Source organism: Canis lupus, chromosome 10 (assembly GCF_048164855.1).
Source record: "Canis lupus baileyi chromosome 10, mCanLup2.hap1, whole genome shotgun sequence".
Taxonomy (NCBI): Eukaryota; Metazoa; Chordata; class Mammalia; order Carnivora; family Canidae; genus Canis; species Canis lupus.
Genome location: NC_132847.1, coordinates 820,162 through 844,772, shown reverse-complemented (window position 1 = coordinate 844,772; position 24,611 = coordinate 820,162).

Below are 24,611 nucleotides of genomic sequence, written 5' to 3'. Positions count from 1 at the left end.
GTTGCTAACAGGCCTAGGCTCGATGCGTTTCTGAAGTGTGAGAGGTAAGAGGAAAGTCCCGGCACAAAAGACTAGTGCCTGCAAGATCAATCCAGCGATTTCCTAGTAATTCCTGTTTAGACAGGTGCTATATACTAAGTTCCATACTTGAGAGCTAGCTGAACCCGAGTCCAAAAGCATCTCTCTTCTGAGACTTGAGCTCACACCCAGTCCCTCACAGTTCCACATTGTCTGTAGAATGAGTTTTGAACATCTTAACCAGAGACGTTAGTTGGAAGCTTGTGAGACAGAAGTGGAATAATGCAGACCTGGAAGGTGTCTCCAAGTTCAGTAAGGTGGTATTCTTCGAACCTCCTGAGTTAGAAGACTGCTATGGTCTCACAGCCATTAGAACACAGCTAGTTGAAAGCTGGCTTTTAGGCATGCCTCCTTTTGAAAGCTGAGCTAAGGGCAGGACCATCCCGCATCCTGCGTGCCCGTAGTCGTAGGTGCAAAAATCCTTATGATAGGTGCTGGGAGAGGTTGGAGAAATGCAAGTGGAAGTGTCAGGACTGTACTCACGTGTATCTGAGTGCAATACAGAGATTGCCAACGTCCTTGTTCAATTAGAGTGTAGCTCGTGTATACCTCGCCTCGATAAGTGTCTAGCAGACATCGGCCTGCAAAGCATACACACTTCTGAGAGTTGAGCTTGTGGCCTGTACCTCACCCACCTTGACTGCTTGTACGTTACTCTACCACAGCATTTCGTTGTAAGTGGGACAGTAGCGGAATGAAAACCAAGTGTCTGCCTTGTCAATTTCCCGCCTCTCGGACAGCTGCCTCCAAGGCATGCACACTCCTTTGGATTGAGCTTAGGACTTGAACCTCTCACATGCTAACCGCCTATATGCTTCCCTTCCAAAGGATTTCATTCGATACGGGACGCAAGTTTAGCCAGAGGCAAATGTGTCTTAGTTCAATCCAGCAACTTCTGAGGAATTCCTCCCTCAGATGGGAGCTACCTACTAACTTCATCAAACCTGAGTACCTACCTGAAAGCTCTCTCTCTGGGGAACATCCCTCTCGGAGATGAGCTGAAACATGGTCCGTCACAGTTCCACACTGCCTGCAGATACAGTTACGAACATCCTCACTAGACATGTTTGTCAGAAGCTTACGGGATACCAGGGGAAAGCTGTAGGCTTCAAGGTTGTGTCTCCATGTGCAGTAAAGCGGTATTCATGGAAATCCTGAATTACATTGCTCCCACGTTCTCATGGCCATCAGAAAGCAGTTAGCAGAAAGCTGGCTTCGAGTCAGGTCTCCTTTTGAAAGCTGAGCTCAGGGCAGGACCCTCGCACATCCTGCCTGCCTGTAGTCATAGCTGCAAACATCCTTATGTTTCGTGCTGGGAGAGGTTGGAGAAATGCAAGTGGAAGTGTCAGGACTGTACTCACGTGTATCTGAGTTCAATACAGCGATTGCCAACGTCCTTGTTCCATTAGAGTGTAGCTCGTGTATACCTCGCTTTGATAAGTGTCTAGCAGACATTGGCCTGCAAAGCATACACACTTCTGAGAGTTGGGCTTATGGCCTGCACCTCCCCCATCCTGACTGCCTGTACGTTCCTCTTCCACAGCGTTTCGTTGTATGCGGGACAGTAGCCCAGTGAAAACCAAGTGTCTGCCTTGTCAATTTCGCGCCTAGTAGACACCTGCTTGCAAGGCATGCATACGCCTTTTGCTTGAGCTTATGGCTTGAACCTCCCTCTTGCTTACCACCGTATGCTTCGCTTCTAAAGGTTTTAGTTCGATACGGGTCGCAAGTTTTGCGAGAGCCATGTGTCCCTTAGTTCAATCCAGTGACTTCTGAGGAAATCTTCCCTCAGATAGGAGCTACATACTAACTTCCAAACCTCAGTACCTAGCTGAAAGCTCTCTCTCTGGGGAACATCCCTCTCAGAGATGAGCTGAAACGTTGTCCTTCCAAGTTCGACACAGCTTGCAGATACAGTTATGAACATCCTCACTAGACATGTTTGTCAGAAGCTCATGTGATGCCAGGGACAAGCTGCAGGCTTCAAGGGTGGTTCTTCAGGTGCAGTAAAGCGGTATTCATGGAACATCCTGAATTACAATGCTGCCACATTCTCATGGCCATCTGAACGCATTTAGTAGACGGCTGGCTTCGAGGCATGCCTCCTTTTGAAAGCTGTGCTCAGGGCAGGACCCTCCCGCATCCTGCCTGCCCGTAGTCGTAGCTGCTAACATCCTTAGGCTTCATCCTGGGAGAGGTTGGAGAAACGCTTTGGAAGTGTCAGGACTGTACTCACGTGTTTCTGAGTTCAATACAGCGATTGCCAACGTCCTTGTTCCATTAGAGTGTAGCTCGGGCATACCTCGCCTCGATAAGTGGCTAGCAGACGTCGGCCTGCGAAGCATACAAACTTCGGAGAGTTGGGCTTATGGCCTGTACCTCCCTCATCCTGACTGAGTGTATGTTCCTCTTCCACAGCATTTCATTGCATGCGGGACAGTAGCCCTGTGAAAACCAACTGTCTGCCTTGTCAATTTCGTGCCTAGCAGACTCCTGCCTGCAGACATGCACACGCCTTTGGCTTGAGCTTATGGCTTGAACCTCCCTCTTGCTGACCACCTGTATGCTTTGCTTCCAAAGGATTTCGTTCGATACGGGACACAAGTTTTGCGAGAACCATGTGACCCTTACTGCAGTTCACTGACTTTTGAGGAATTCCTCCCTCAGATGGGAACTGCATACTAACTTACAAACTTGAGTACCAAGCTGAAAGCTGTCTCTCTGGGGAATTTCCTTCTGTGAGATGAGCTAACACGAGGTCCTTCCCAGTTCCACACTGCCTGCAGAAGCAATTACGAACATCCTCACTAGACTTGTTTGTCAGAAGCTCATGAGATGCCAGGGGCAACCTGCAGGCTTCAGGTTGTGTCTCCAGGTGCACTAAAGTGTGTTCACGGAACATCCTGATTTACAAGCCTGCCACATTCTCATGGCCATCAGAACACAGTTAGTAGAAAGCTGGCTTCGAGGCATTCCTCCATTTGAAAGCTGAGCTCAGGGCAAGACCCTCCCGCATCCTGCCTGCCCGTAGTTGTAGCTCAAAAATCCTTATATTAGGAGATGAGAGAGGTTGGAGAATGCAAGTGGAAGTATCAGGACTGTGCTCACGTGTATTGAGTTCAATACAGTGATTGCCAACGTCCTTGTTCAATTAGAGTGTAGCTCGCGTATACCTCGCCTCGATAAGTGTCTAGCAGACATCGGCCTGCAAAGCATACACACTTCTGAGAGTTGAGCTTGTACCTGTAACTCCCCCATCCTGACTGCCTGTACGTTCCTCTTCCACAGCATTTCATTGTATGCTGGAAAGTAGCGGAATGAAAACCAAATGTCTGCCTTGTTAATTTCCCACCAGTAGACAGCTGCCTCCAAGGCAAGCACACTCCTTTGGATTGAGCTTAGGTCTTGAACCTCTCACATGCTGACCGCCTGTGTGCTTCGCTTCCAAACGATTTCGTTCGATACGGGACGCAAGTTTATCCAGAGGCAAATGTGTTTTAGTTCAAACGAGCAACTTCTGAGGAATTCCTCCCTCTAACTTCCAAACCTGAGTACCTAGCTGAATGCTCTCTCTGGGGAACATCCCTCTCGGAGATGAGCTGAAACGTGGTCCTTCCCAGTTCCACACTGCCTGCAGATACAGTTACGAACATCCTCACTAGACATGTTTGTCAGAAGTTCATGGGATGCCAGGGGCAAGCTACAGGCTTCAAGGTTGTGTCTCCAGGTGCAGTAAAGCGATATTCATGGAACATCCTGAATTACAGTGCTGTCACGTTCTCATGGCCATCAGAACACAGTTAGTAGGGGATCTCTGGGTGGCGCAGCGGTTTGGCGAGTGGCTTTGGCCCAGGACACGATCCTGGAGAGTCGGGATCGAATCCCACATCGGGCTCCCAGATCATGGAGCTTACTTCTCCCTCTGACTGTGTCTCTGCCTCTCTCCCTCTCTCTCTCTCTCTGTGACTATCACAAATAAATAATTTAAAAAAATAAAAATAAAAAAAAGAACGCAGTTAGTAGAAAGCTGGCTTCGAGGCATGCCTCCTTTTGAAAGCTGAGCTCAGGGCAGTACCCTCCCGCATCCTGCCTGCCCGTAGTCGTAGCTGCTAACATCCTTATGTTTCGTGCTTGGGAGGTTGGGGAAATGCAAGTGGAAGCGTCAGGACTGTACTCACGTGTATCTGAGTTCAATACAGAGATTGCAAACGCCCTTGTTCAATTAGAGTGTAGCTCGGGTATACCTCGCCACGATAAGTGTTTAGCAGACATCAGCCTGCAAAGCATACAAACTTCAGAGAGTTGGGCTTATGGCCTGTACCTCCCCGATCCTGACTGCCTGTACGTTCCTCTTCCACAGCATTTCGTTGTATGCCGGACAATAGTCCAGTGAAAACCAAGTATCTGCCTTGTCAATTTCGCGCCTGGCGGACACCTTCCTGCAAGGCATGCACACGGCTTTGGCTTGAGCTTATGGCTTGAACCTCCCTCTTGCTGACCGCCGGTATGCTTCGCTTCCAAAGGATTTCATTCAATACGGGACGCAAGTTTTGCGAGAGCCATGTTTCCCTTACTTCAATTCAGTGACTTCTGAGGAATTCCTCCCTCAGATGGGAGCTACATACTAAATTCCAAACCTGAGTACCAAGCTGAAAGCTCTCTCTCTTTGGGGAATTTCCTTCTGTGAGATGAGGTGACACGTGGTCCTTCCAAGCTCCACACTGCCTGCAGATGCAGTTAAGAACATCCACACTAGACTTGTTTGTTAGAATCTCATGGGATGCCAGGGGCAAGCTGCAGGCGCCAAGAGTGTGTCTCCAAGTGCAGTAAACTGTGTTCATGGAACATCCTGAATTACAAGCCTGCTGCATTCTCATGGCCATCAGAACGCAGTTAGTAGAAAGCTGGCTTTGAGGCATGCCTCCTTTTGAAAGCTGAGCTCAGGGCAAGACCCTCCCGCATCCTGCCTGCCTGTAGTCGTAGCTGCAAAAATACTTATGTTAGGGGCTGGGAGAGGTTGGAGAATGCAAGTGGAAGTATTAGGACTGTGCTCACGTGTATGAGTTCAATACAGCGATTGCCAACGTCCTTGTTCCATTAGAGTGTAGCTCGGGTATACCTTGCCTGATAAGTGTCTAGCAGACATCGGCCTGCGAGCATACACACTTCTGAGAGTTGAGCTTGTGGCCTGTACCTCACCCATCCTGACTGCTTGTACATTACTCTACCACAGCATTTCGTTGTAAGTGGGACAGTAGCGGAATGAAAACCAAGTGTCTGCCTTGTCAATTTCCCGACTCGCGGACAGCTGCCTCCAAGGCATGCACACTCCTTTGGATTGAGCTTAGGATTTGAACCTCTCACATGCTAACCGCCTATATGCTTCGCTTCCAAAGGATTTCATTCGATACGGGACGCAAGTTTATCCAGAGGCAAATGTGTCTTAGTTCAATCCAGCAACTTCTGAGGAATTCCTCCCTCAGATTGAGCTACATACTAACTTCCAAACCTGAGTACCTACCTGAAAGCTCTCTCTCTGGGGATCAGCCCACTCGGAGATGAGCTGAAACGTGATCCTTCCGAGTTTCACACTGCCTGCAGATAATTACGAACATCCTCACTAGACATGTTTGTCAGAAGCTCATGGGATGCCAGGGGCAAGCTGCCAGCTTCAAGGTTGTGTCTCCAGGGGCAGTAAAGCAGTATTCATGGAACATCCTGAATTACAATGCTGCCACGTTCTCATGTCCATCAGAACGCAGTAAGTAGGAAGCTGGCTTCGAGGCATTCCTCCATTTGAAAGCTGAGCTCAGCTCAGGACCCTCCCGCATCCTGCCTGCCCGTAATCGTCGCTGCAAAAATCCTTAGTTTCGTGCTGGGAGAGGTTGGAGAAATGCAAGTGGAAGTGTCAGGACTGTACTCACGTGTATCTGAGCTCAAAACAGCGATTGCCAACGTCCTTGTTCAATTAGAGCGTAGCTCGGGTATACCTCACTTCGATAAGTGTCTAGGAGACATCGGCCTGAAAGCATACAAACTTCGGAGAGTTGGGCTTATGGCCTGTACCTCCCCCATCCTGACTGCCTGTACATTCCTCTTCCACAGAATTTCGTTGTATGCGGGACAGTAGCCCAGTGAATCCAAGTGTCTGCCTTGTCAATTTCACGCCTAGCGGACACCTGCCTGCAAAGCATGCACATGCCATTGGCTTGCGCTAATGGCTTGAACCTCTCTCTTGCTGACCGCCTATATGCTTCGCTTCTAAAGGATTTCGTTTGAAACGTGACTCACGTTTTGCGAGAGCCATGTTTCCCTTAGTTCAATTCAGTGACTTCTGAGGAATTCCTCCCTCAGATGGGAGCTACATACTAACTTCCAAACCTGAGTACCAAGCTGAAAGCTCTCTCTCTGGGGAATTTCCTTCTGTGAGATGAGCTGACACGCGGTTCTTCCGAGTTCCACACTGCCTGTACATGGAGTTACGAACATCCTCACTAGACATGTTTGTCAGAAGCTCATGGGATGCCAGGGCAAACTGCAGCCTTCAAGGTTGTGTCTCCAGGTGCAGTAAAGCGGTGTTCATGGAACATCCTGAATTACAATGCTGCCACATTCTCATGGCCATCAGAACGCAGTTGGTAGAAAGCTGGCTTCGAGGCATGCCTCCTTTTGAAAGCTGTGCTCAGGGCAGGACCCTCCCGCATCCTACCTGCCTGTAGTCGTATCTGCAAAAATCCTTTTGTTAGGGCCTCGAGAGGTTGGAGAAATGCAAGTGGAAGTGTCAGGACTGTACTCACGTGTATCTGAGTTAAATACAGCGATTGCCAAAGTCCTTGTTCAATTAAAGTGTAGCTCGGGTATACCTCGCCTCGATAAGTGTCTAGCAGACATCGGCCTGCAAAGCATACACACTTCTGAGAGTTGATTTTATGCCTTGTACCTCTCACATGCTGACTGAAGGTACACTCTGCTCCTAGCAGGTCTAGGCTCGATGCATGACAGAAGTTTTGTCAGAGGTTTGGAAGGTGCCGGCCCACATGACTAGTGTCTCCAAGTCCAATCCAGAGATATGTGAGGAACTGCTCTCTTAGATGGTGCTACATACTAAGTTCCATACATGAGAAGCTAGTTGAACACAGTGTCCAAATGGTACTTGCTTCTGAGACTTGAACTCACCCCGAGTCCCTCACAGTTCCACACGGTCTTCAGATGGAATTTCGAACATCCTCACTAGACATGTTTGTAAGAAGCTCATAGGACACAAGGAGCTAGCTGCAGGCTTCAATGCTTGTCTCTCCAGTTGTAGTAGAGCGGTATACATGGAACATCCTGACTTACAGTGGTGCTACATTCTCAAGGCCATAACAACGCAGCTAGTAGAAAGCTGGTTTTGAGGCTAGCTTCCTTTTGAGAGCTGAGCTCAGGGCAGGACCCTACCACATCCTGCCTGACTGTAGACGTAGCTGCTAACTTCCTTGTGTTAGGTTATGGGAGAGGTTGTGAGAAAAGCATGTGGAAGCGTCGGGCCTGAACTCACGTGTATCTGAGTTGAAAAAAGCTATTTCCAACGGGCTTCTTCAATCAGATTGTAGCTATGTTCTAAATCCCATGTACAAGTGGGTAGCAGAAATCAGCCTCCCAGGCATACACACTTTTGAGAGTTGAGATTATGGCCTGTACTTCCCACATCCTACCTGCAGGTACACTTCGCTCCTATCAGGCCTAGGCTCAAATCGTGACAGAAGGGTTGTGAGAGGTTAGTGGAAGGTGCTGGCCCACACGACTAGTGTCTCCAAGTCCAATCCAGAGATATGTTAGGAACTGCTCTCTAGGATTGGTGCTACATACTAAGTTCCATACATAAGAAGCTAGTGGAACGCAGTGTCCAAAGGGTACTTTCTTCTGAGACTTGAGCTCACCCCCAGTTCCTCACAGTTCCACAAAGCCTTCAGATTAAATTTCGAACAGTGAGGACTAGACGTGCTGGTCAGAAGCTCATAGGACAAAGGAGCTAGCTGCAGGCTTCAATGCTTGTGTCTCTAGGTGCAGTAGAGCGGTATACATGGAACGTCCTGACTTAAAATGTAGCTACATTCTCACGGCCATAAGAACAGCAGCTAGTGGAAAGGTGCATTCGAGGCATACTGCTGAGGATCAGAACCACCCGTTCCAGGTGAGGCCTAAGTGGGGCCAGAGTCACCTGGTACAGAAGAGGCCAAAGTGAGGAACAGAGTTACCAGGGCCAGGTGAGTCCCAGTGGGGAATAGAGAAACCATGTCCCGATGATGCTCAGGTAGGGACCAGAGTCACCAGGTCCACATGAGGCCCAGGTGGGGAGCATATTCACTAGGTCCAGGTGAGGCCCAGTTGAGGACCAGAGTCACCAGGTCTGGTTGAGGCCTAGAGGGGTACCAGAATCACCTGGTCCAGGTGACATCCAGATGAGGACCAGAGTCACCAGGTCAGGGTGAGGCCCAATGGGGTTCCAGAGTCATCAGGTCCAAGTGAGGCTCAGGTGTGGAACAGAGTAACCAGGTCCCAATGATGCCCAGGTGAGGACTAGAGTCACCAGATCTGGGTAACGCCCACATAGGATCCGAGTCACCAGTACCAGGTGAGACCAAGAAGGAGTCCACAGCAATCAGGTCCAGGTGGGGAACAAAGTCACCAGGACTGGGTGAGGCCCAGATGGGGACCAGAATCACCAGGTCCAGGTGAGGCCCAGGTGGTGACCAGAGTCACCGGGTCCGGGTGAGAACCAGGTAAGGACCAGATTCACCAGGTCCAAGAGGCCCATGAGGGGACATGAGTCACCAGGTATGGGTGAGGCCCAGGTGGCAACCCCAGTCACCAGGTCCAGGTGAGGCCAACCTGCAGTCCATAGTCACCAGATCCAGGTCAGGCCCTGGTGGGGACCGGAGTCACCAAGTAAATGTGAGTCTAGAAGGACACCACAGTCACCAGATCCAAGTGTGGTTCATGTGGGAACGAGAGTCACCAGGTCCAGGTGAGACCCAGGTAGGGACCACAGACACTAGTTCCAGATTGAGGCCTAGATGAGGGGTCCAGAGTCATCAGGGCCAGGTGAGGCCAAAGTGTGGAGCAAAGTTATCAGGTCCAGGTGAGTCCCAGGTGGGGAACAGAGTAACCATGTCCCATTGATGCCCAGGTGGGACCAGAGTCACAAGGTCCACATGAGGCTTAAGTGAGGAGTAGATTCACCATGTCCTGTTGAGGCCCAGTTGAGGACCAGAGTCCCCAGCTCCGGGTGAGGCCCAGAGGAGGACCAGAGTCACCCAGTCCAGTGAATAAACAGGTGGGGACCAGAGTCACCACGTCAGGGTGAGGCTAAGAGGGGGACGAGAGTCACTAGGTCCAGATGAGGCCCCGATGTGGAACTGAGTAACCAGGTCCCATGATACCCATGTGAGGACCAGATTCACCAGGTCCAGGTGAGGTCCCTGTGGGAACCAGTCACCTCGTCCAAGTGAGGCCAAGGTGGGACCACAGTCATCAGGTCAGAGTGAGGTCCAGAGGGTGACCAGAGTCACCAGGTCCAGGGGAGGCCCAGGTAGAGAAGAGAGTAACCAGGTCCCAATGATGCCCAGGTAAGGACCAGAGTCGCCAGGTCCAGGTGAGGCCCAAATATGGATCTGGGTCGTGTTGTTCTAGGTGAGGCCAGAAGGAGACCACAAGGACGAGGTCCAGGAGAGCCCCATATGGGAACAAGAACCACCTGATCCAGGTGAGGTCCAGGTGGGGACCACAGTCACAAGGTCCAGGTGAGGCCCAGGTGGCAACAAGATTCACCAAGTCCAGGTGAGACCCAGGTCGTGACCAGAGTCACAAGGTCTAGGTGAGGTCCAGGTAAGGACCAGATTCACCAGGTCCAGGTGAAGCCCAGGGGGAGACCAGAGTCACCTGGAAAGAGTGAGGCCCAGTAGGGGAACCAGAGTAACCAGTTTAGTTTTTGGCCCAGAGTGGGAACAGAGGTCCCCAGTCAAAGTGAGGCACAGGTGTGGAATAGAGTATCCAGGTCCCAATGGTGCCTAGGTGAGGACCAGAGTCACTAGGGCCATGCAGGGCCCAGATGGGGATCAGAATCACCAGGTCCTGGTGAGGCATAGAAGGAGACCACAGTCACCAGTATCAGGTGAGCCCCATGTGGGAACCAGAGCCACTCTATCCAGCTGAGTCCCAGGTCTATGTGAGGCCCACGTGAGGACCAGATTCATCAGGTCGAATTGAGGCATAGCTGGGGACAAGAGTCACCAGGTCTGGGTGAGGCCTAGGTGGGGAAAGATTCAGCAGGTCTGAGTTAGATCAAAGTGGGGACGAGAGTCACCAGGTCCAGTCAGGCCAAACTGAGGACCCAAGTCACCAGATCCAGGTGAGGTCCATGTTGGAAAGAGAGTCACCAGCTTCAGGAGAGGTCCAAGTGGGGACCAGAGTCACCATATCCAGGTGAAGGCCAGATGGGGACCAGAGTCACCAAGTCCAGATGAGGCCCAGGAGAGGACCAGAGTTACAGTTACACGTGAGGCCCAGGTGCGGACCAGAGTCACCAGATCCAGGTGAAGCACAGGTGTGGAAAAGATTCACTAGGTCCACTGAGGCCCACGTGAGGACCAGATTCATCAGGTCGAATTCAGGCATAGCTGGGGACAAGAGTCACCAGGTCTGGGTGAGGCCTAGGTGGGGACAAGATTCAGCAGGCATGAGTTAGGTCAAAGTGAGGACGAGAGTCACCAGGTCCAGGTTAGGCCAAACTGAGGATGAGAGTCACCAGATCCAGGTGAGGTGCATGTTGGAAAGAGAGTCATCAGGTCCAGGAGAGGTACAGGTGGGGACCAGATTCACCATATCCAGGTGAAGCCTAGGTGGGGACCAGAGTCAGCAGGTCCAGATGAGGCCCAGGTGAGGACGAGAGTTACAAGGTACACATGAGGCCCAGGTGGGGACCAGAGGAAACAGGTCCATGTGAGGCCAGCTGGCGACCATGGTCAACAGGTCTACTTGAGGCCCAGGTGTGGAACACAGTAACCAGGTCCAGGTGAGTCCCAGGTGGTGACAACAGTCACCACGTCCAGGTGAAGCCCAGGTGGGGACCAGGATCACCAGGTACAGGGGAGGATCTTGAATAAACCAGAGTCGGGATCCCTGGGTGGCGCAGCGGTTTGGCGCCTGCCTTTGGCCCAGTGCGTGATCCTGGAGACCCGGGATCGAATCCCACATCGGGCTCCCGGTGCATGGAGCCTGCTTCTCCTTCTGCCTGCGTCTCTGCCTCTCTCTCTCTCTCTGTGTGACTATCATAAAAAAAAAAAAAAAACAGAGTCAACAGTTCGAGGTGAGGCGCAGGTGGCAAACCGAAACAGCAGGACCAAGACAGGCCAAAGTGGAATTCACAGTCACCAGTTTAGGTTGAGACCCAGAGGGGGAACAGAGTCACCTGGTCCAGGTGAGGTCCAGATTGGAACACAGTAACCGGGTCCCAAATACACCCAGTTGAGGACCATGGTCAACAGGGCCAAGTGAGGCCCAGGTGGGGACCACAGTCACCAGACCCAGGATAGCCTCAGGTGCAGACCAGAGTCACCAGGTCTAGGTGAGTTGAACGTGGCAACCACACTCACCAGGTCCCGGTGAGGCCCTGGTGGGGACCAGAGTCACCAGGTACATGACACGCTAGAAACACTGCAGCCACCAGGTCCACATGAGTTCCATGTGGGAACGAGAGTCACCAGTTACAGGTGAGGCCCAGGTGGGGGTCAGACTCACCGGTCCAGGTGAGACCCAGGTGGGAACCAGTGTCACCATGTCCAGGTGTGGCCCAGGTGAAGACCAGATTTAACAGGTCCAGGTGGGTCCCTGTTAGGGAACAGTGTAACCATGTCCTGATTCTACCCAGATGAGTAGCAGAGACACCAGGTCCAGGTGAGGCCCAGGTGGGGACCAGAGACATGAAGTCCATGTGAGGTCCTGGTGGGAACCACAGTCACCAGGTCAGGTGAAGCCATGCTGCGGATCAGAGTCACCAGTTCCAGGTGCGGCCCAGGTGGGGCCACAGTCACGTGGTACAGAAGAGGCCAAAGTGAGGACCAGAGTCACCAGGTCCAGGTGAGTCCCAGTAGGTAATAGAGTAACCATGTCCAGATGATGCTCAGGTAGGGACCAGAGTCACCAGGTCCACATGAGGCCCAGATGGGGAGCATATTCACTAGGTCCAGGTGAGGCCCAGTTGAGGACCAGAGTCACCAGGTCTGGTTGAGGCCTAGAGGGGTACCAGAATCACCTGGTCCAGGTGACATCCAGATGGGGACCAGAGTCACCAGGTCAGCGTGATGTCCAGAGGGGTTCCAGAGTCATCATGTCCAGGTGAGGCTCAGGTGTGGTACAGAGTAACCAGGTCCCAATGATGCCCAGGTGAGGACCAGAGTCACCAGATCTGGGTGAAGCCCAGATAGGATCAGAGTTACCAGTTGGAGGTGAGGCCAAGAAGGAGTCCACAGCAATCTGGTCCGGGGGAACAAAGTCACCAGGACTGGGTGAGGCCCAGAGGGGGACCAGATTCTCCAGGTCCAGGTGAGGTCCAGGTGGTGACCAGAGTCACCAGGTCCGGGTGAGGACCAGGTAAGGAGCAGATTCACCAGGTCCACTTGAGGCCCACATGGAGACCTTAGTCTCCAGGTATGGGTGAGGCCCAGGTGGCAACCCCACACCAGGTCCAGTTGAGGACAACCTGCAGTCCAGAGTCACCAGATCCAGGGGAGGCCCGGGTGGGGACTAGAATCACTAGGAAAACGTGAGGCTAGAAGACACCACAGTCACCAGGTCCAGGTGTAGTTCATGTGGGAAAGAGAGTCACCAGGTCCCGGTGAGACACAGGTGGGGACCACAGTCACCAGGTCCAGTTTGAGGCCTAGGTGGGGGTCCAGAGTCATCAAGGCCAGGTCAGGCCAAATTTTGGAACAAAGTTATCAGGTCCAGGTGAGTCACAGTTGGGGAACAGAGTAACCATGTCCCATGATGCCACGTGGGACCAGAGTCACATGGTCCAGATGAGGCCTAAGTGAGGAGTAGATTCACCAGGTCCTGTTGAGGCCCAGTTGAGGACCAGAGTCCCCAGCTCTGGGTGAGGCCCAGAGGGGCACCAGAGTCACCCGGTCCAGGTGATATCCAGGTGGGGATCTGAGTCACCACGTCAGGGTGAGGCCGAGAGTTGGACGAGAGTCACTAGGTCCAGTTGAAGGCCCGATGTGGAACTCAGTAACCAGGTTCCATGATGCCCATGGGAGGACCAGATTCACCCAGTCCAGGTGAGATCCCTGTAGGAACCAGTCACCTCGTCCAGGTGAGGTCCAGGTGGGACCACAGTCACCAGATCAAGGGTAGTCTCAGGTGCAGACCAGAGTCACCAGGTCCCGGTGAGTTGCAGGTGGCAACCACACTAACCAGGTCCCGGTGATGCGCTGGTGGGAACCAGAGACACCGGGTACTTGAGAAGCTAGAAACACTTCAGCCACCAGGTCCACATGAGTTCCATGTGGGAACAAGAGTCACCAGTTACAGGTGAGGCCCAGGTGGGGATCAGATTCAGCTGGTCCAGGTGAGACCCAGGTGGGAACCAGTGTCACCATGTCCAGGTGTGGCCCAGGTGAAGACCAGATTTAACAGGTCCAGGTGGGTCCCTGTTAGGGAACAGTGTAACCATGTCCTGATGCTACCCAGATGGGTACCAGAGACAACAGGTCCAGGTGAGGCCCAGGTGGGGACCAGAGACATGAGGTCCAGGTGAGGTTCCAGTGGGAACCACAGTCACAAGGTGAGGAGAGGCCATGCTAACGATCAGAGTCTCCAGTTCCAGGTGAGGCCCAGGTGTGGCCAGAGTCCCCTGGTACAGAAGAGGCCAAAGTGAGGACCAGAGTTACCAGGTCCAGGTGAGTCCCAGTGGGGAATAGAGTAACCATGTCCCGATGATGCCCAGGTAGGGACCAGAGTCACCAGGTCCACATGAGGCCCAGGTGGGGAGCATATTCACTAGGTCCAGGTGAGGCCCAGTTGAGGACCAGAGTCACCAGGTCTGGTTGAGGCCTAGAGGGGTACCAGAATCACCTAGTCCAGGTGACATCCAGATGGGTACCAGAATCACCAGGTTAGGGTGAGGTCCAGAGTGGTTCCAGAGTCATCATGTCCAGGTGAGGCTCAGGTGTGGAACAGAGTAACCAGGTACCAATGATGCTGAGGTGAGGACCAGAGTCACCAGATCTGGCTGAGACCCAGATAGTGTCAGAGTCACCAGTTCCAGGTGAGGCCAAGAAATATTCCACAGCAATCAGGTCCAGCTGGGGAACAAAGTCACCAGGACAGGGTGAGGCCCAGATGGGGACCAGCTACACCAGCTCCAGGTGAGGTCCAGGTGCTGACCAGAGTCACCAGGTCCGGGTGAGGACCAGGTAAGGAGCAGATTCACCAGGTCCACTTGAGGCCCACATGGGGACCTGAGTCAACAAGAATGGGTGAGTCCCAGGTGGCAACTCCACTCACCAGGTCCAGGTGAGGCCAACTTGCAGGCCAGAGTCACCAGATCCAGGTGAGGCCCTGGTGGATACCGGAGTCACCAGGAAATGTGAGGCTAGGAGTACACCACAGTCACCAGGTCTAGGTGTGGTTCATGTGGGAACGAGAGTCACCAGGTCCAGGTGAGACCCAGGTAGGGACCACAGTCCCCAGGTCCAGATTTAGGCCTAGGTGGGGGCCCAGAATCAACAGGGCAGGTGAGGCCAATGTGTGGATCAAAGTATCAGGACCAGGTGAGTCCCAGGTGGGGAACAGAATAACCATGTCCCATTGATGCCCAGGTGGGACCAGAGTCACAGGGTCCACACGAGGCCTAAGTGAGGAGTAGATTCACCAGGTCCTGTTGAGGCCCAGTTGAGGACCAGTGTCCCCAGCTCTGGGTGAGTCCCAGAGGGGGACCAGAGTCACCCGGTACAGGTGATATCCAGGTGGGGACCTAACTCACCATGTCAGGGTGAGGCCCAGAGGGAGATGTGAATCACTAGATCCAGGTGAGGCCCCGATGTGGAACTGAGAAACCAGGTCCCATGATGCCCATGTGAGGACCAGAGTCACCAGGTCCAGGAGAGTTCCCTGTGGGAACCAGTCACCTCGTCCAGGTGAGTCCAGGTGGGTCCATAGTAACCAGGTCAGAGTGAGGTCCAGAGGGGGACCAGAGTCACCAGGTCCAGGGGAGGCCCAGGTATATAAGAGAGTATCCAGTTCCCAATGATGCCCAGGTAAGGACCAGAGTCACCAGATCCAGGTGAGGCCCAAATATGGATCAGAGTCATTTTGTTCCAGGTGAGGCCAGAAGGAGACCACAGGAACCAGGTCCAGGAGAGCCCCATATGGGAACCAGAGCCCAGGTGAGGTGCAGGTGGGGACCACCGTCACAAGGTCCATGTGATGCTCAGGTGGCAACAAGATTCACCAAGTCCAGGTGACACCCAGATGGTGACCAGAGTCACCAAATCCAGGTGAGGCCCAGGTGGGGACCACAGTCACCAGATCCAGGGTAGGACCAGGCAAGGACCAGATTCACAAGGTCCAAGTGAAGCCCAGGGTGGGACCAGAGTCCCCAGGTAAGGGTGAGTCCCAGAAAGGTAACCAGGGTAACCAGTTTAGTTTGAGGCCCAGAGTGGGACCAGAGGTCCCCGTTCAAATGAGGCCCAGGTGTCGAATAGAGTATCCAGGTCCCAATGAAGCCTAGGTGAGGACCAGAGTCACCAGGGCCATGCAAGGCCCAGATGGGGATCAGAATCACCAGGTCCTGGTGATGCAAAGGAGACCACAGTCACCAGAATCAAGTAAGCCCCATGTCGGAACCAGAGCCACTCTATCCAGCTGAGTCCCAGGTCTATGTGAGGCCCACGTGAGGACCAGATTCATCAGGTCGAATTGAGGCATAGCTGGGGACAAGAGTCACCAGGTCTGGGTGAGGCCTCAGTGGGGACAAGATTCACCAGTTCTGTGTTTGGTCAAAGGGGGGACGAGAGTCACCAGGTCTAGGTGAGGCCAAACTGAGGACCAAAATAACCAGATCCAGGTGAGTTCCATGTTGGAAAGAGTGTCACCAGGTCTAGGAGAGGCCCAGGAGGGGACCAGAGTCACTACATCCAGGTGAAGCACAGGTGGGGAAGAGATTCACCTGGTCCATGTGAGGACCACGTGAGGACCAGATTCATCAGGTCGAATTGAGGTATAGCTCGGGACAAGAGTCACCAGGTACGCGTGAGACCTAGGTGGGGACACGATTCACCAGATCTCAGTTAGGTCAAAGTGGGGACGAGAGTCACCAGGTCCAAGTGAGGGAAAACTGAGGACCAGAGTCACCAGAACCAGGTGAGGTCCATGTTGGAAAGTGAGTCACCAGGTCCAGGAGAGGTCCATGTGGGGAGCAGAGTCACAAGATCCATGTGCAGCCAGGTGGGGAACAGAGTCACCAGGTCCAGATGAGGCCCAGTGAGAACCAGAGTTACCAGGTACACGTGAAGATCAGGTGGGTACCAGAGGCAACAGGTCCATGTGAGGCCCAGGTGAGGACCAGAGATACCAGGTACACGTGACGCCCAGGTGGAGACCAGTGGCAACATGTGTGGAACAACGTCCATGTGGGGACGGCTGGGGTCCATGGTCAACAGGTCTAGGTGAGGCCCATGTGTGGAACACAGTAACCAGGTCCAGGTGAGTCCCAAGTGGTGACAACAGTCACCACGTCCAGGTGAGGTTCAGGTGGAACAGGATCACAGGGGAGGCCCTTGAAGAAACCAGAGTAAAAAGTTCCATAGAGGTGCATGTGGCAACCACACTCACCAGGTCCCGGTGAGGCCCTGGTGGGGACCAGAGTCACCAGGGACATGAGAAGCTAGAAACATTGCAGCCACCAGGTCCACATGAGTTCCATGTGGAACGAGAGTCACCAGTTATAGGTGAGGCCCAGGTGGGGATCAGACTCACCAGGTCCAGGTGAGACCCAGGTGGGAACCAGTGTCACCATGTCCAGGTGTGGCCCAGGTGAAGACCAGAGTTAACAGTTCCAGGTGTGTCCGTATTAGGGAACAGTGTAACCATGTCCTGATGCTACACAGGTGGTTATCAGAGGCACCAGGTCCAGGTGAGGCCCAGGTGGGGACCAGAGACATGTGATCCAGGTGAGCTCCCGGTGGGAACTACAGTAACCAGGTCAGGTGAGGCCATGCTGAGGATCAGAGCCACCAATTCCAGGTGAGGCCCAGGTGTGGCCAGAGTCACCTGGTACAGAAGAGGACAAAGTGAGGACTAGAGTTACCATGTCCAGGTGAGTCCCAGTGGGGAATAGAGTAACCATGTCCCGATGATGCCCAGGAAGGAAACAGAGTCACTAGGTCCAGATGAGGCCCAGGTGGAGACCGCAGCCACAAGGTCCAGATTTAGGCCTAGGTGGGGGCCCAGAGTCATCAGGGCCAGGTGAGGCCAAAGTGTGGAGCAAAGTTATCAGGTCCAGGTGAGTCCCAGGTGGGAACCAGTCACCTCGCCCAGGTGAGGTCCACAAGAGTAGTGCTTCCAAGCTCAATCCCACGAGTTCCTAGTAATTCCTGTCTTAGACTGGTGCTACATACTAAGTTCCATACTAGCTAATTGAACCCTGCATCCAAGGGCAACTTACATCCGAGAGTTGGCCTCACACGCAGTCCCTCACAGTTCCACACTGACTGCAGAATGTGTTTCCAACGTCTTCACCAGAGACGCTTGTCAGAATCTTATGAGACGCAAGTGGAATAATGCAGGCCTGGATGGTGTCTCCAGGTGGAGTAGAGTGGTATACTTGGAACCTCCTGAGTTAGAATACTGCTGCGTTCTCAGGGCCAGAAGAATGCAGCTAGTTGATAGCTGGCTTCTAAACATACTTCCTTGTGAGAGTTGAGGTAAGGGTGGGACCCTCCCGCAACCTGACTGCCTGTAGACATAGGTCCTAACATCCTTATGTTAGGTGCTGGAAGAGGTTGTGAAAAGCATGTAGATGTTTCAAGGTTGTAGTCACGTGTAACTGAGTTCAATACAGCGATTTCCAACAGCCTTGTTCAATTGAAGTGTAGCTAGGTTCTAACTCCCATAAAAGAGTGGCTAGCAGACATCTGCCTGCAAAGCATACACGCTTCTCAGAGTTGAGCTTATGGCCTGTACCTCCCACAATCTGACAGCCTGTATGGATCGCTTCCACAGCATTCCATTCTATGCGGGACAGGAAAGGAGTGAGAACCAAGTGACAGCCTCGTCAATTTCACGCCTAGCGGACACCTGCCTGCAAGGCATGCACTCTCCTTTGAATTGAGCTTATGGCTTGTACCCGCCACATGCTGACCTCCTGTACGCTTCACTTCCAAAAGATTTCGTTCGATACGGGACGCAAGTTTTGCGAGAGGCAAGTGTCCTTTAGTTCAATCCAGCGACTTCCGAGGAATTCCTCCCTCAGATGGGAGCTATACTAACTTCCAAACCGGAGACCTAGCTGAAAGCTCACTCTCTGGGGAATTTCCTTCTGCGAGATGAGCTGACACGCGGTCCTTCCCAGTTCCACACTGCCTGAAGATGCAGATAGAAACATCCTCACTAGACATGTTTTTCAGAATCTCATAGGACGCAAGGGCCAGCTGCAGGCTTCAATGGTTGTGTATCCAGGTGCAGTAGAGTGCTATTCATGGAACGTCCCGCCTTTCAGTGCTGCTATGGTCTCATGGCCATCAGAACGAGCTAGTAGAAAGCTGGCTTCTAGGCATGCTTCCTTTTGAGAGCTGAGCTCAGGGCAGGACCCTCACGCAACCTGCCTACCCGTAGACGTAACTGCTAATATCCTTATATTAGGTGCTGGGAGAGGACGGTGAAATGCATGTGGAAGTGTCAGGCCTGTATTCCCAATTATCTGCGTTGAATACAGCGATTTCAAATGGCCTTCTTCAGAGTGTAGCTAGTTTCTAACTCCCATGTACGAGTGGGTAGCAGACATCTGCCTCCCAGGCGTACACACTTTTGAGAGTTGAGCTTATGGCCTGTACTTCGCAAATTCTGCCTGCAGGTACACTTCACTGCTAACAGGCCTAGGCTCGATGCATGACTGAAGTGTTGTGAGAGGTAAGTGGAAAGTCCCGGCACACAAGACTAGTGCCTCCAAGCTCATTCCAGCGATTTCCTAGTAATTCCTGTGTTAGACTGGTGCTACATACTAAGTTCCAGAGGTGAGAAGCTTGCTGAACGCCTTGTCCAAAAGCAACTTACTTTACAGAGTTGAGCTCGCACTCAGTCCCTCACAGTCCGATACTGCCTGCAGAATGATTATCAAAAATCTTCACCATAGACTTTTGTCAGAATCTTCTGAGACGCAAGTGGAACAATGCAGTCCTGGAAGGTATCTCCAGGTACAGTAGAGTGGTCATCTTGGAACTTCCTGACTCAGAATACTGCTGCGTTCTCACTGCCATAAGAACGCAGCTAGTTGAAAGCTGACTTCTAGCCATGCTTCCTTGTAAGAGCTGAGGTCAGGGCAGGACCGTCCCGCATCCTGACTGCCTGTAGACATAGGTCCTAGCATCTTTATGTTAGGTTCTGGAAGAGGTTGTGTGAAAAGCATGTGGAAGTGACAGGCCTGTACTCACGTGAATGTGAGTTCAATACAGCGATTGCCAACGTCCTTGTTCAATTAAAGTGTACCTCGGTTCTAGCTTCCATCAATAAGTGTCTAGCAAACATCTGTCTGTAAAGCATACACACTTCTGAGAGTTGAACTTGTGCCCTGTACCTCCCACATGCTGACTGCAGATACACTTCGCTCCTATCAGGCCTAGGCTCGCATCGTGACAGAAGGGTTGTGAGAGGTTAGTGGAGGGTGCCGGCTGACACAACTAGTGTCTCCAGGCCTAATCCAGAGATATGTGAAGAACTGCTCTCTAGGATTGGTGCTAGATACTAAGTTCCATACATGAGAAGCTAGTGGAACGCAGTGTCCAAAGGGTACTTTCTTCTGAGATTTGAGCTCACCCCCAGTCCCTCACAGTTCCACTTGGCCTTCAGATGAAATTTCGAACATCCTCACTAGACGTGTTCATCAGAAGCTCATAGGACAAAAGAAGCTAGCTGTAGGCTTCAATGCTTGTGTCTCTTGTGAAGTAGAGTGGTATACATGGAACCTCCTGACTTACAATGCAGCTACATTCTCACAGCCTTTAGAACGCAGCTAGCGGAAAGGTACATTCGAGGCATGCTGCTGAGGATCAGAGTCACCCGGTCCAGGTGAGGCCCAGGTGAGGCCGGAGTCACCTGGTACAGAAGAGGCCAAAGTGAGGACCAGAGTTACCAGGTCCAGGTGAGGCCAACCTGCAGGCCATGCAGGGGAACTATGTCCCAATGATGCCCAGGTAGTTACCAGAGTCAGCAGGTCCAGATGAGGCCCAGGTGGAGAGCATATTCACTAGGTCCAGGTGAGCCCTAGTTGAGGACCAGAGTCACCAGGTCTGGTTGAGGCCTAGAGGGGTACCAGAATCACCTGGTCCAGGTGACATCCAGATGGGGACCAGAGTCACCAGGTCACGGTGAGGCCCAGAGGGGGTCCAGAGTCATCATGTCCAGGTGAGGCTCAGGTGTGGAACAGAGTAACCAGGTACCAATGATGCTGAGGTGAGGACCAGAGTCACCAGATCTGGGTGATGCCCAAATCGAATCAGAGTCACCAGTTCCAGGTGAGGCCAAGAAATATTCCACAGCAATCAGGTCCAGGTGGGGAACAAAGCCACCAGGACTGGGTGATGCCCAGATGGGCAGATCTGAAGATCTGGGCAGAAGATTCACTAGGTCCAGGTGAGGCCCAGGTGGTGACCAGAGTCACCGGGTCCGGGTGAGAACCAGGTAAGGACCAGATTCACCAGGTCCAAGAGGCCCACGTGGGGACCTGACTCACCAGGTATTGGTGAGGCCCAGGTGTCAACCTCACTCACCAGGTTCAGGTGAGACCAACCTGCAGGCCATAGTCACCAGATCCAGGTGAGGCCCTGGTGGGGACTGGAGTCACCAGGTAAATGTGAGGCTAGAAGGACACCACAGTCACCAGGTCCAGGTGTGGTGCATGTGGGAACAAGAGTCACCAGGTCCAGGTGAGACCCAGGTGGGGACCACAATCACCAGGTCCATATTGAGGCCTAGGTGGAGTGCCCAGAGTCATCAGGGCCAGGTGAGGCCAAAGTGTGGATCAAAGTTATCAGGTCCAGGTGAGTCCCAGGTGGGGAACAGAGTAACCATGTCCCATTGATGCCGAGGTGGGACCAGAGTCACAAGGTCCAGACGAGGCCTAAGTGAGGAGTAGATTCACCAGGTCCTGTTGAGACCCAGTTGAGGACCAGAGTCCCCAGCTCCAGTTAAGGCCCAGAGGAGGACCAGCGTCACCCGGTCCAGGTGATAAACAGGTGGAGACCAGAGTCACCACGTCAGGGTGAGGCCAAGAGTGATCGAGAGTCACTAGGTCCAGATGAGGCCCGGATGTGGAACTGAGTAACCAGGTCCCATGATGCCCATGTGAGGACCAGAGTCGCCAGGTCCAGGTGAGGTCCCTGTGGGAACCAGTCACCTCCTCCAGGTGAGGCCCAGGTGGGACTACAGTCACCAAGTCAAGGTGAGGTCCAGAGGGTGACCAGAGTCACCAGGTCCAGGGGAGGCCCAGGTAGAGAAGAGAGTAACCAGGTCCCAATGATGCCCAGGTAAGTACCAGAGTCACCAGGTCCAGGTGAGGCCCAAATATGGATCTGGGTCGTGTTGTTCCAGGTGAGGTCAAAGGAGACCACAGGAACGAAGTCCAGGAGAGACCCATATGGGAACCAGAACCACCAGATCCAGGGGAGATCCAGGTTGGGACCACAGTCACAAGGTCCAGGTGAGGCCCAGGTGGCAAGAAGATTCACCAAGTGCAGGTGAGACCCAGGTGGTGACCAGAGTCACCAGGTGCAGGTGACGACCCGGTAATGACCAGATTCACCAGGTCCAAGTGAAGCCCAGGGAGGGACGAGAGTCACCAGGTAAGGGTGAGGCCCAAAAAGGGAACCAAAGTAAGCAGTTTAGATTGAGGCCCAGAGTTTGACCAGAGGTCCCCGGTCAAAGTGAGGCCCAGGTGTGGAATACAGTATCCAGGTCACAATGCTGCCTAGGTGAGGACCAGAGTCACTAGGACCATGCAAGGCCCAGATGGGGATCAGAATCACCAGGTCCTGGTGAGGCATAGAAGGAGACCACAGTCACCAGTATCAGGTGAGCCCCATGTGGGAACCAGAGCCACTGTATCCAGCTGAGTCCCAGGTCCATGTGAGGCCCACGTGAGGACCAGATTCATCAGGTTGAATTGAGGCATAGCTGGGGACAAGAGTCACCAGGTCTGGGTGAGGCCTAGGTGGGGAATGACTCACCAGGTCTGAGTTAGGTCACAGTCAGGACTAGAGTCACCAGGTCCAGATGAGGCCAAACTGAGGACCAGAGTCACCAGATCCAGGTGAGGTCCATGTTGGAAAGAGAGTCACCAGGTCCAGAGAGGTCCAGGTGGGGACCAGCGTCACTGGATCCAGGTGGAGCCCAAGTGGGGACCAGAGTCACCAGGTCCAGATGAGGCCCAGGTATGGATCAGAGTTACCAGGTACACGTGAGGCCCAGGTGGGGACCAGAGGCAACAGGTCCATGTGAGGCCGGCTGGGGACCATGGTCAACAGGTCTATGTGAGGCCCAGGTGTGGAACATTGTAACCAGGTCCAGGTGAGTCCCAGGTGGTAACAACTGTCACCAGGTCCAGGTGAGGCCCAGATGGGAACCAGGATCACCAGGTACACGGGAGGCCCTTGAAAGAACCAGAGTCAACAGTTCGAGGTGAGGTGCAGGTGGCAACCAGAGTCAGCACGACCAAGTCAGACCTATGTGGGGTTCACAGTCACCCGGGCAGGGTGAGATCCAGAGGGGGACCAGAGTCACCTGGTCCAGGTGAGGTCCAGTTGTGGAATAGTGTAACCGGGTCCCAATTATGCCCAGTTGAGGACCATGGTCAATAGGGCCAGGTGAGGCCCAGATGGGGATCAAAGTCACCAGATCCAAGTGAGACCCAGGTGGAGACCACACTCACCAGATCCAGGGTAGTCTCAGGTGCAGACCAGAATCACCAGGTCCAGATGAGTCCCAGGTTGGTACCATATTCACTAGGTACAGGTGAGGCCCAGTTGAGGACCAGAGTCACCAGGTCTTTTTGAGGCCTAGAGAGGTACCAGAATCACCTGGTTCGGTGACATCCACATGGGGACCAGAGTCACCTGGTCAGGGTGAGGCGAAGATAGGTTCCAGAGTCAAAATGTCCAGGTGAGACTCAGGGGTGGGACAGAGTAACCAGGTCACAATGATGCCCAGGTGAGGACCAGAGTCACCAGGTCTGGGTGAGGCCCAGAAAGGATCAGATTCACCAGTTCCAGGTGAGGCCAAGAAGGAGTCCACAGCAATCAGGTCCAGGTGGTGAACAAAGTCACCAGGACTGGGTGAGGCCCAGATGGAGACCAGATTCACCAGGTCCAGGTGAGGCCCAGGTGGTGACCAGAGTCACCAGGTCCGGGCGAGGACCAGGTAAGGACCGGATTCACCAGGTCCATGTGAGGCACATTTGGGGACCTGAGTCACTGGGTATGGGTGAGACCCAGGTGGCAACCCCACTCACCAGGTCCAGATGAGGCCAAACTTCAGGCCAGAGTCACCAGATCCAGGTGAGGCCCTGGTGGGGTCCGGTATCACCAGGTAAATGTGAGGCTAGAAGGACACCACAGTCACCAGGTCAAGGTGTGGTTCATGTGGGAATGAGAGTCACCAGGTCCAGGTGAGACCCAGGTGGGGACCACAGTCACCAGATCCAGGATAGTCTCACGTGCAGACCAGAGTCACCAGGTCTAGGAAGTTGCACTTGGCAACCACACTCACCAGGTCCTGGTGAGGCCCTGGTGGGGACCAGAGTCACCATATCCATGAGAAGGTAGAAACACTACAGCCACCAGGTCCACATGAGGTCCATGTGGGAATGAGAGTCACGAGTTAGAGGTGAGGCCCAGGTGGGTATCAGACTCACCAGGTCCAGGTGAGACCCAGGTGGGAACCAGTGTCACCATGTCCAGGTGTGGTCCAGGTGAAGACCAGAGTTGACAGGTCCAGGTGGGTTCCTGTTAGGGAACAGTGTAACCATGTGCTGATGCTACTCAGGTGGGTACCAGAGACAACAGGTCCAGGTGAGGCCCAGGTGGGGACCAGAGACATGAGGTCCAGGTAAGGTCCCTGTGGGAACCACAGTCACCAGGTCAGGTGAGGCCATGATGAGGATCAGAGTCACCAGTTCCAGGTGAGGCCCAGGTGGGGCCAGAGTCACCAGGTACAGAAGAGGCCAAAGTGAGGACCAGGGTTACCAGATCCAGGTGAGTCCCAGTGGGGAATAGAGTAACCATGTC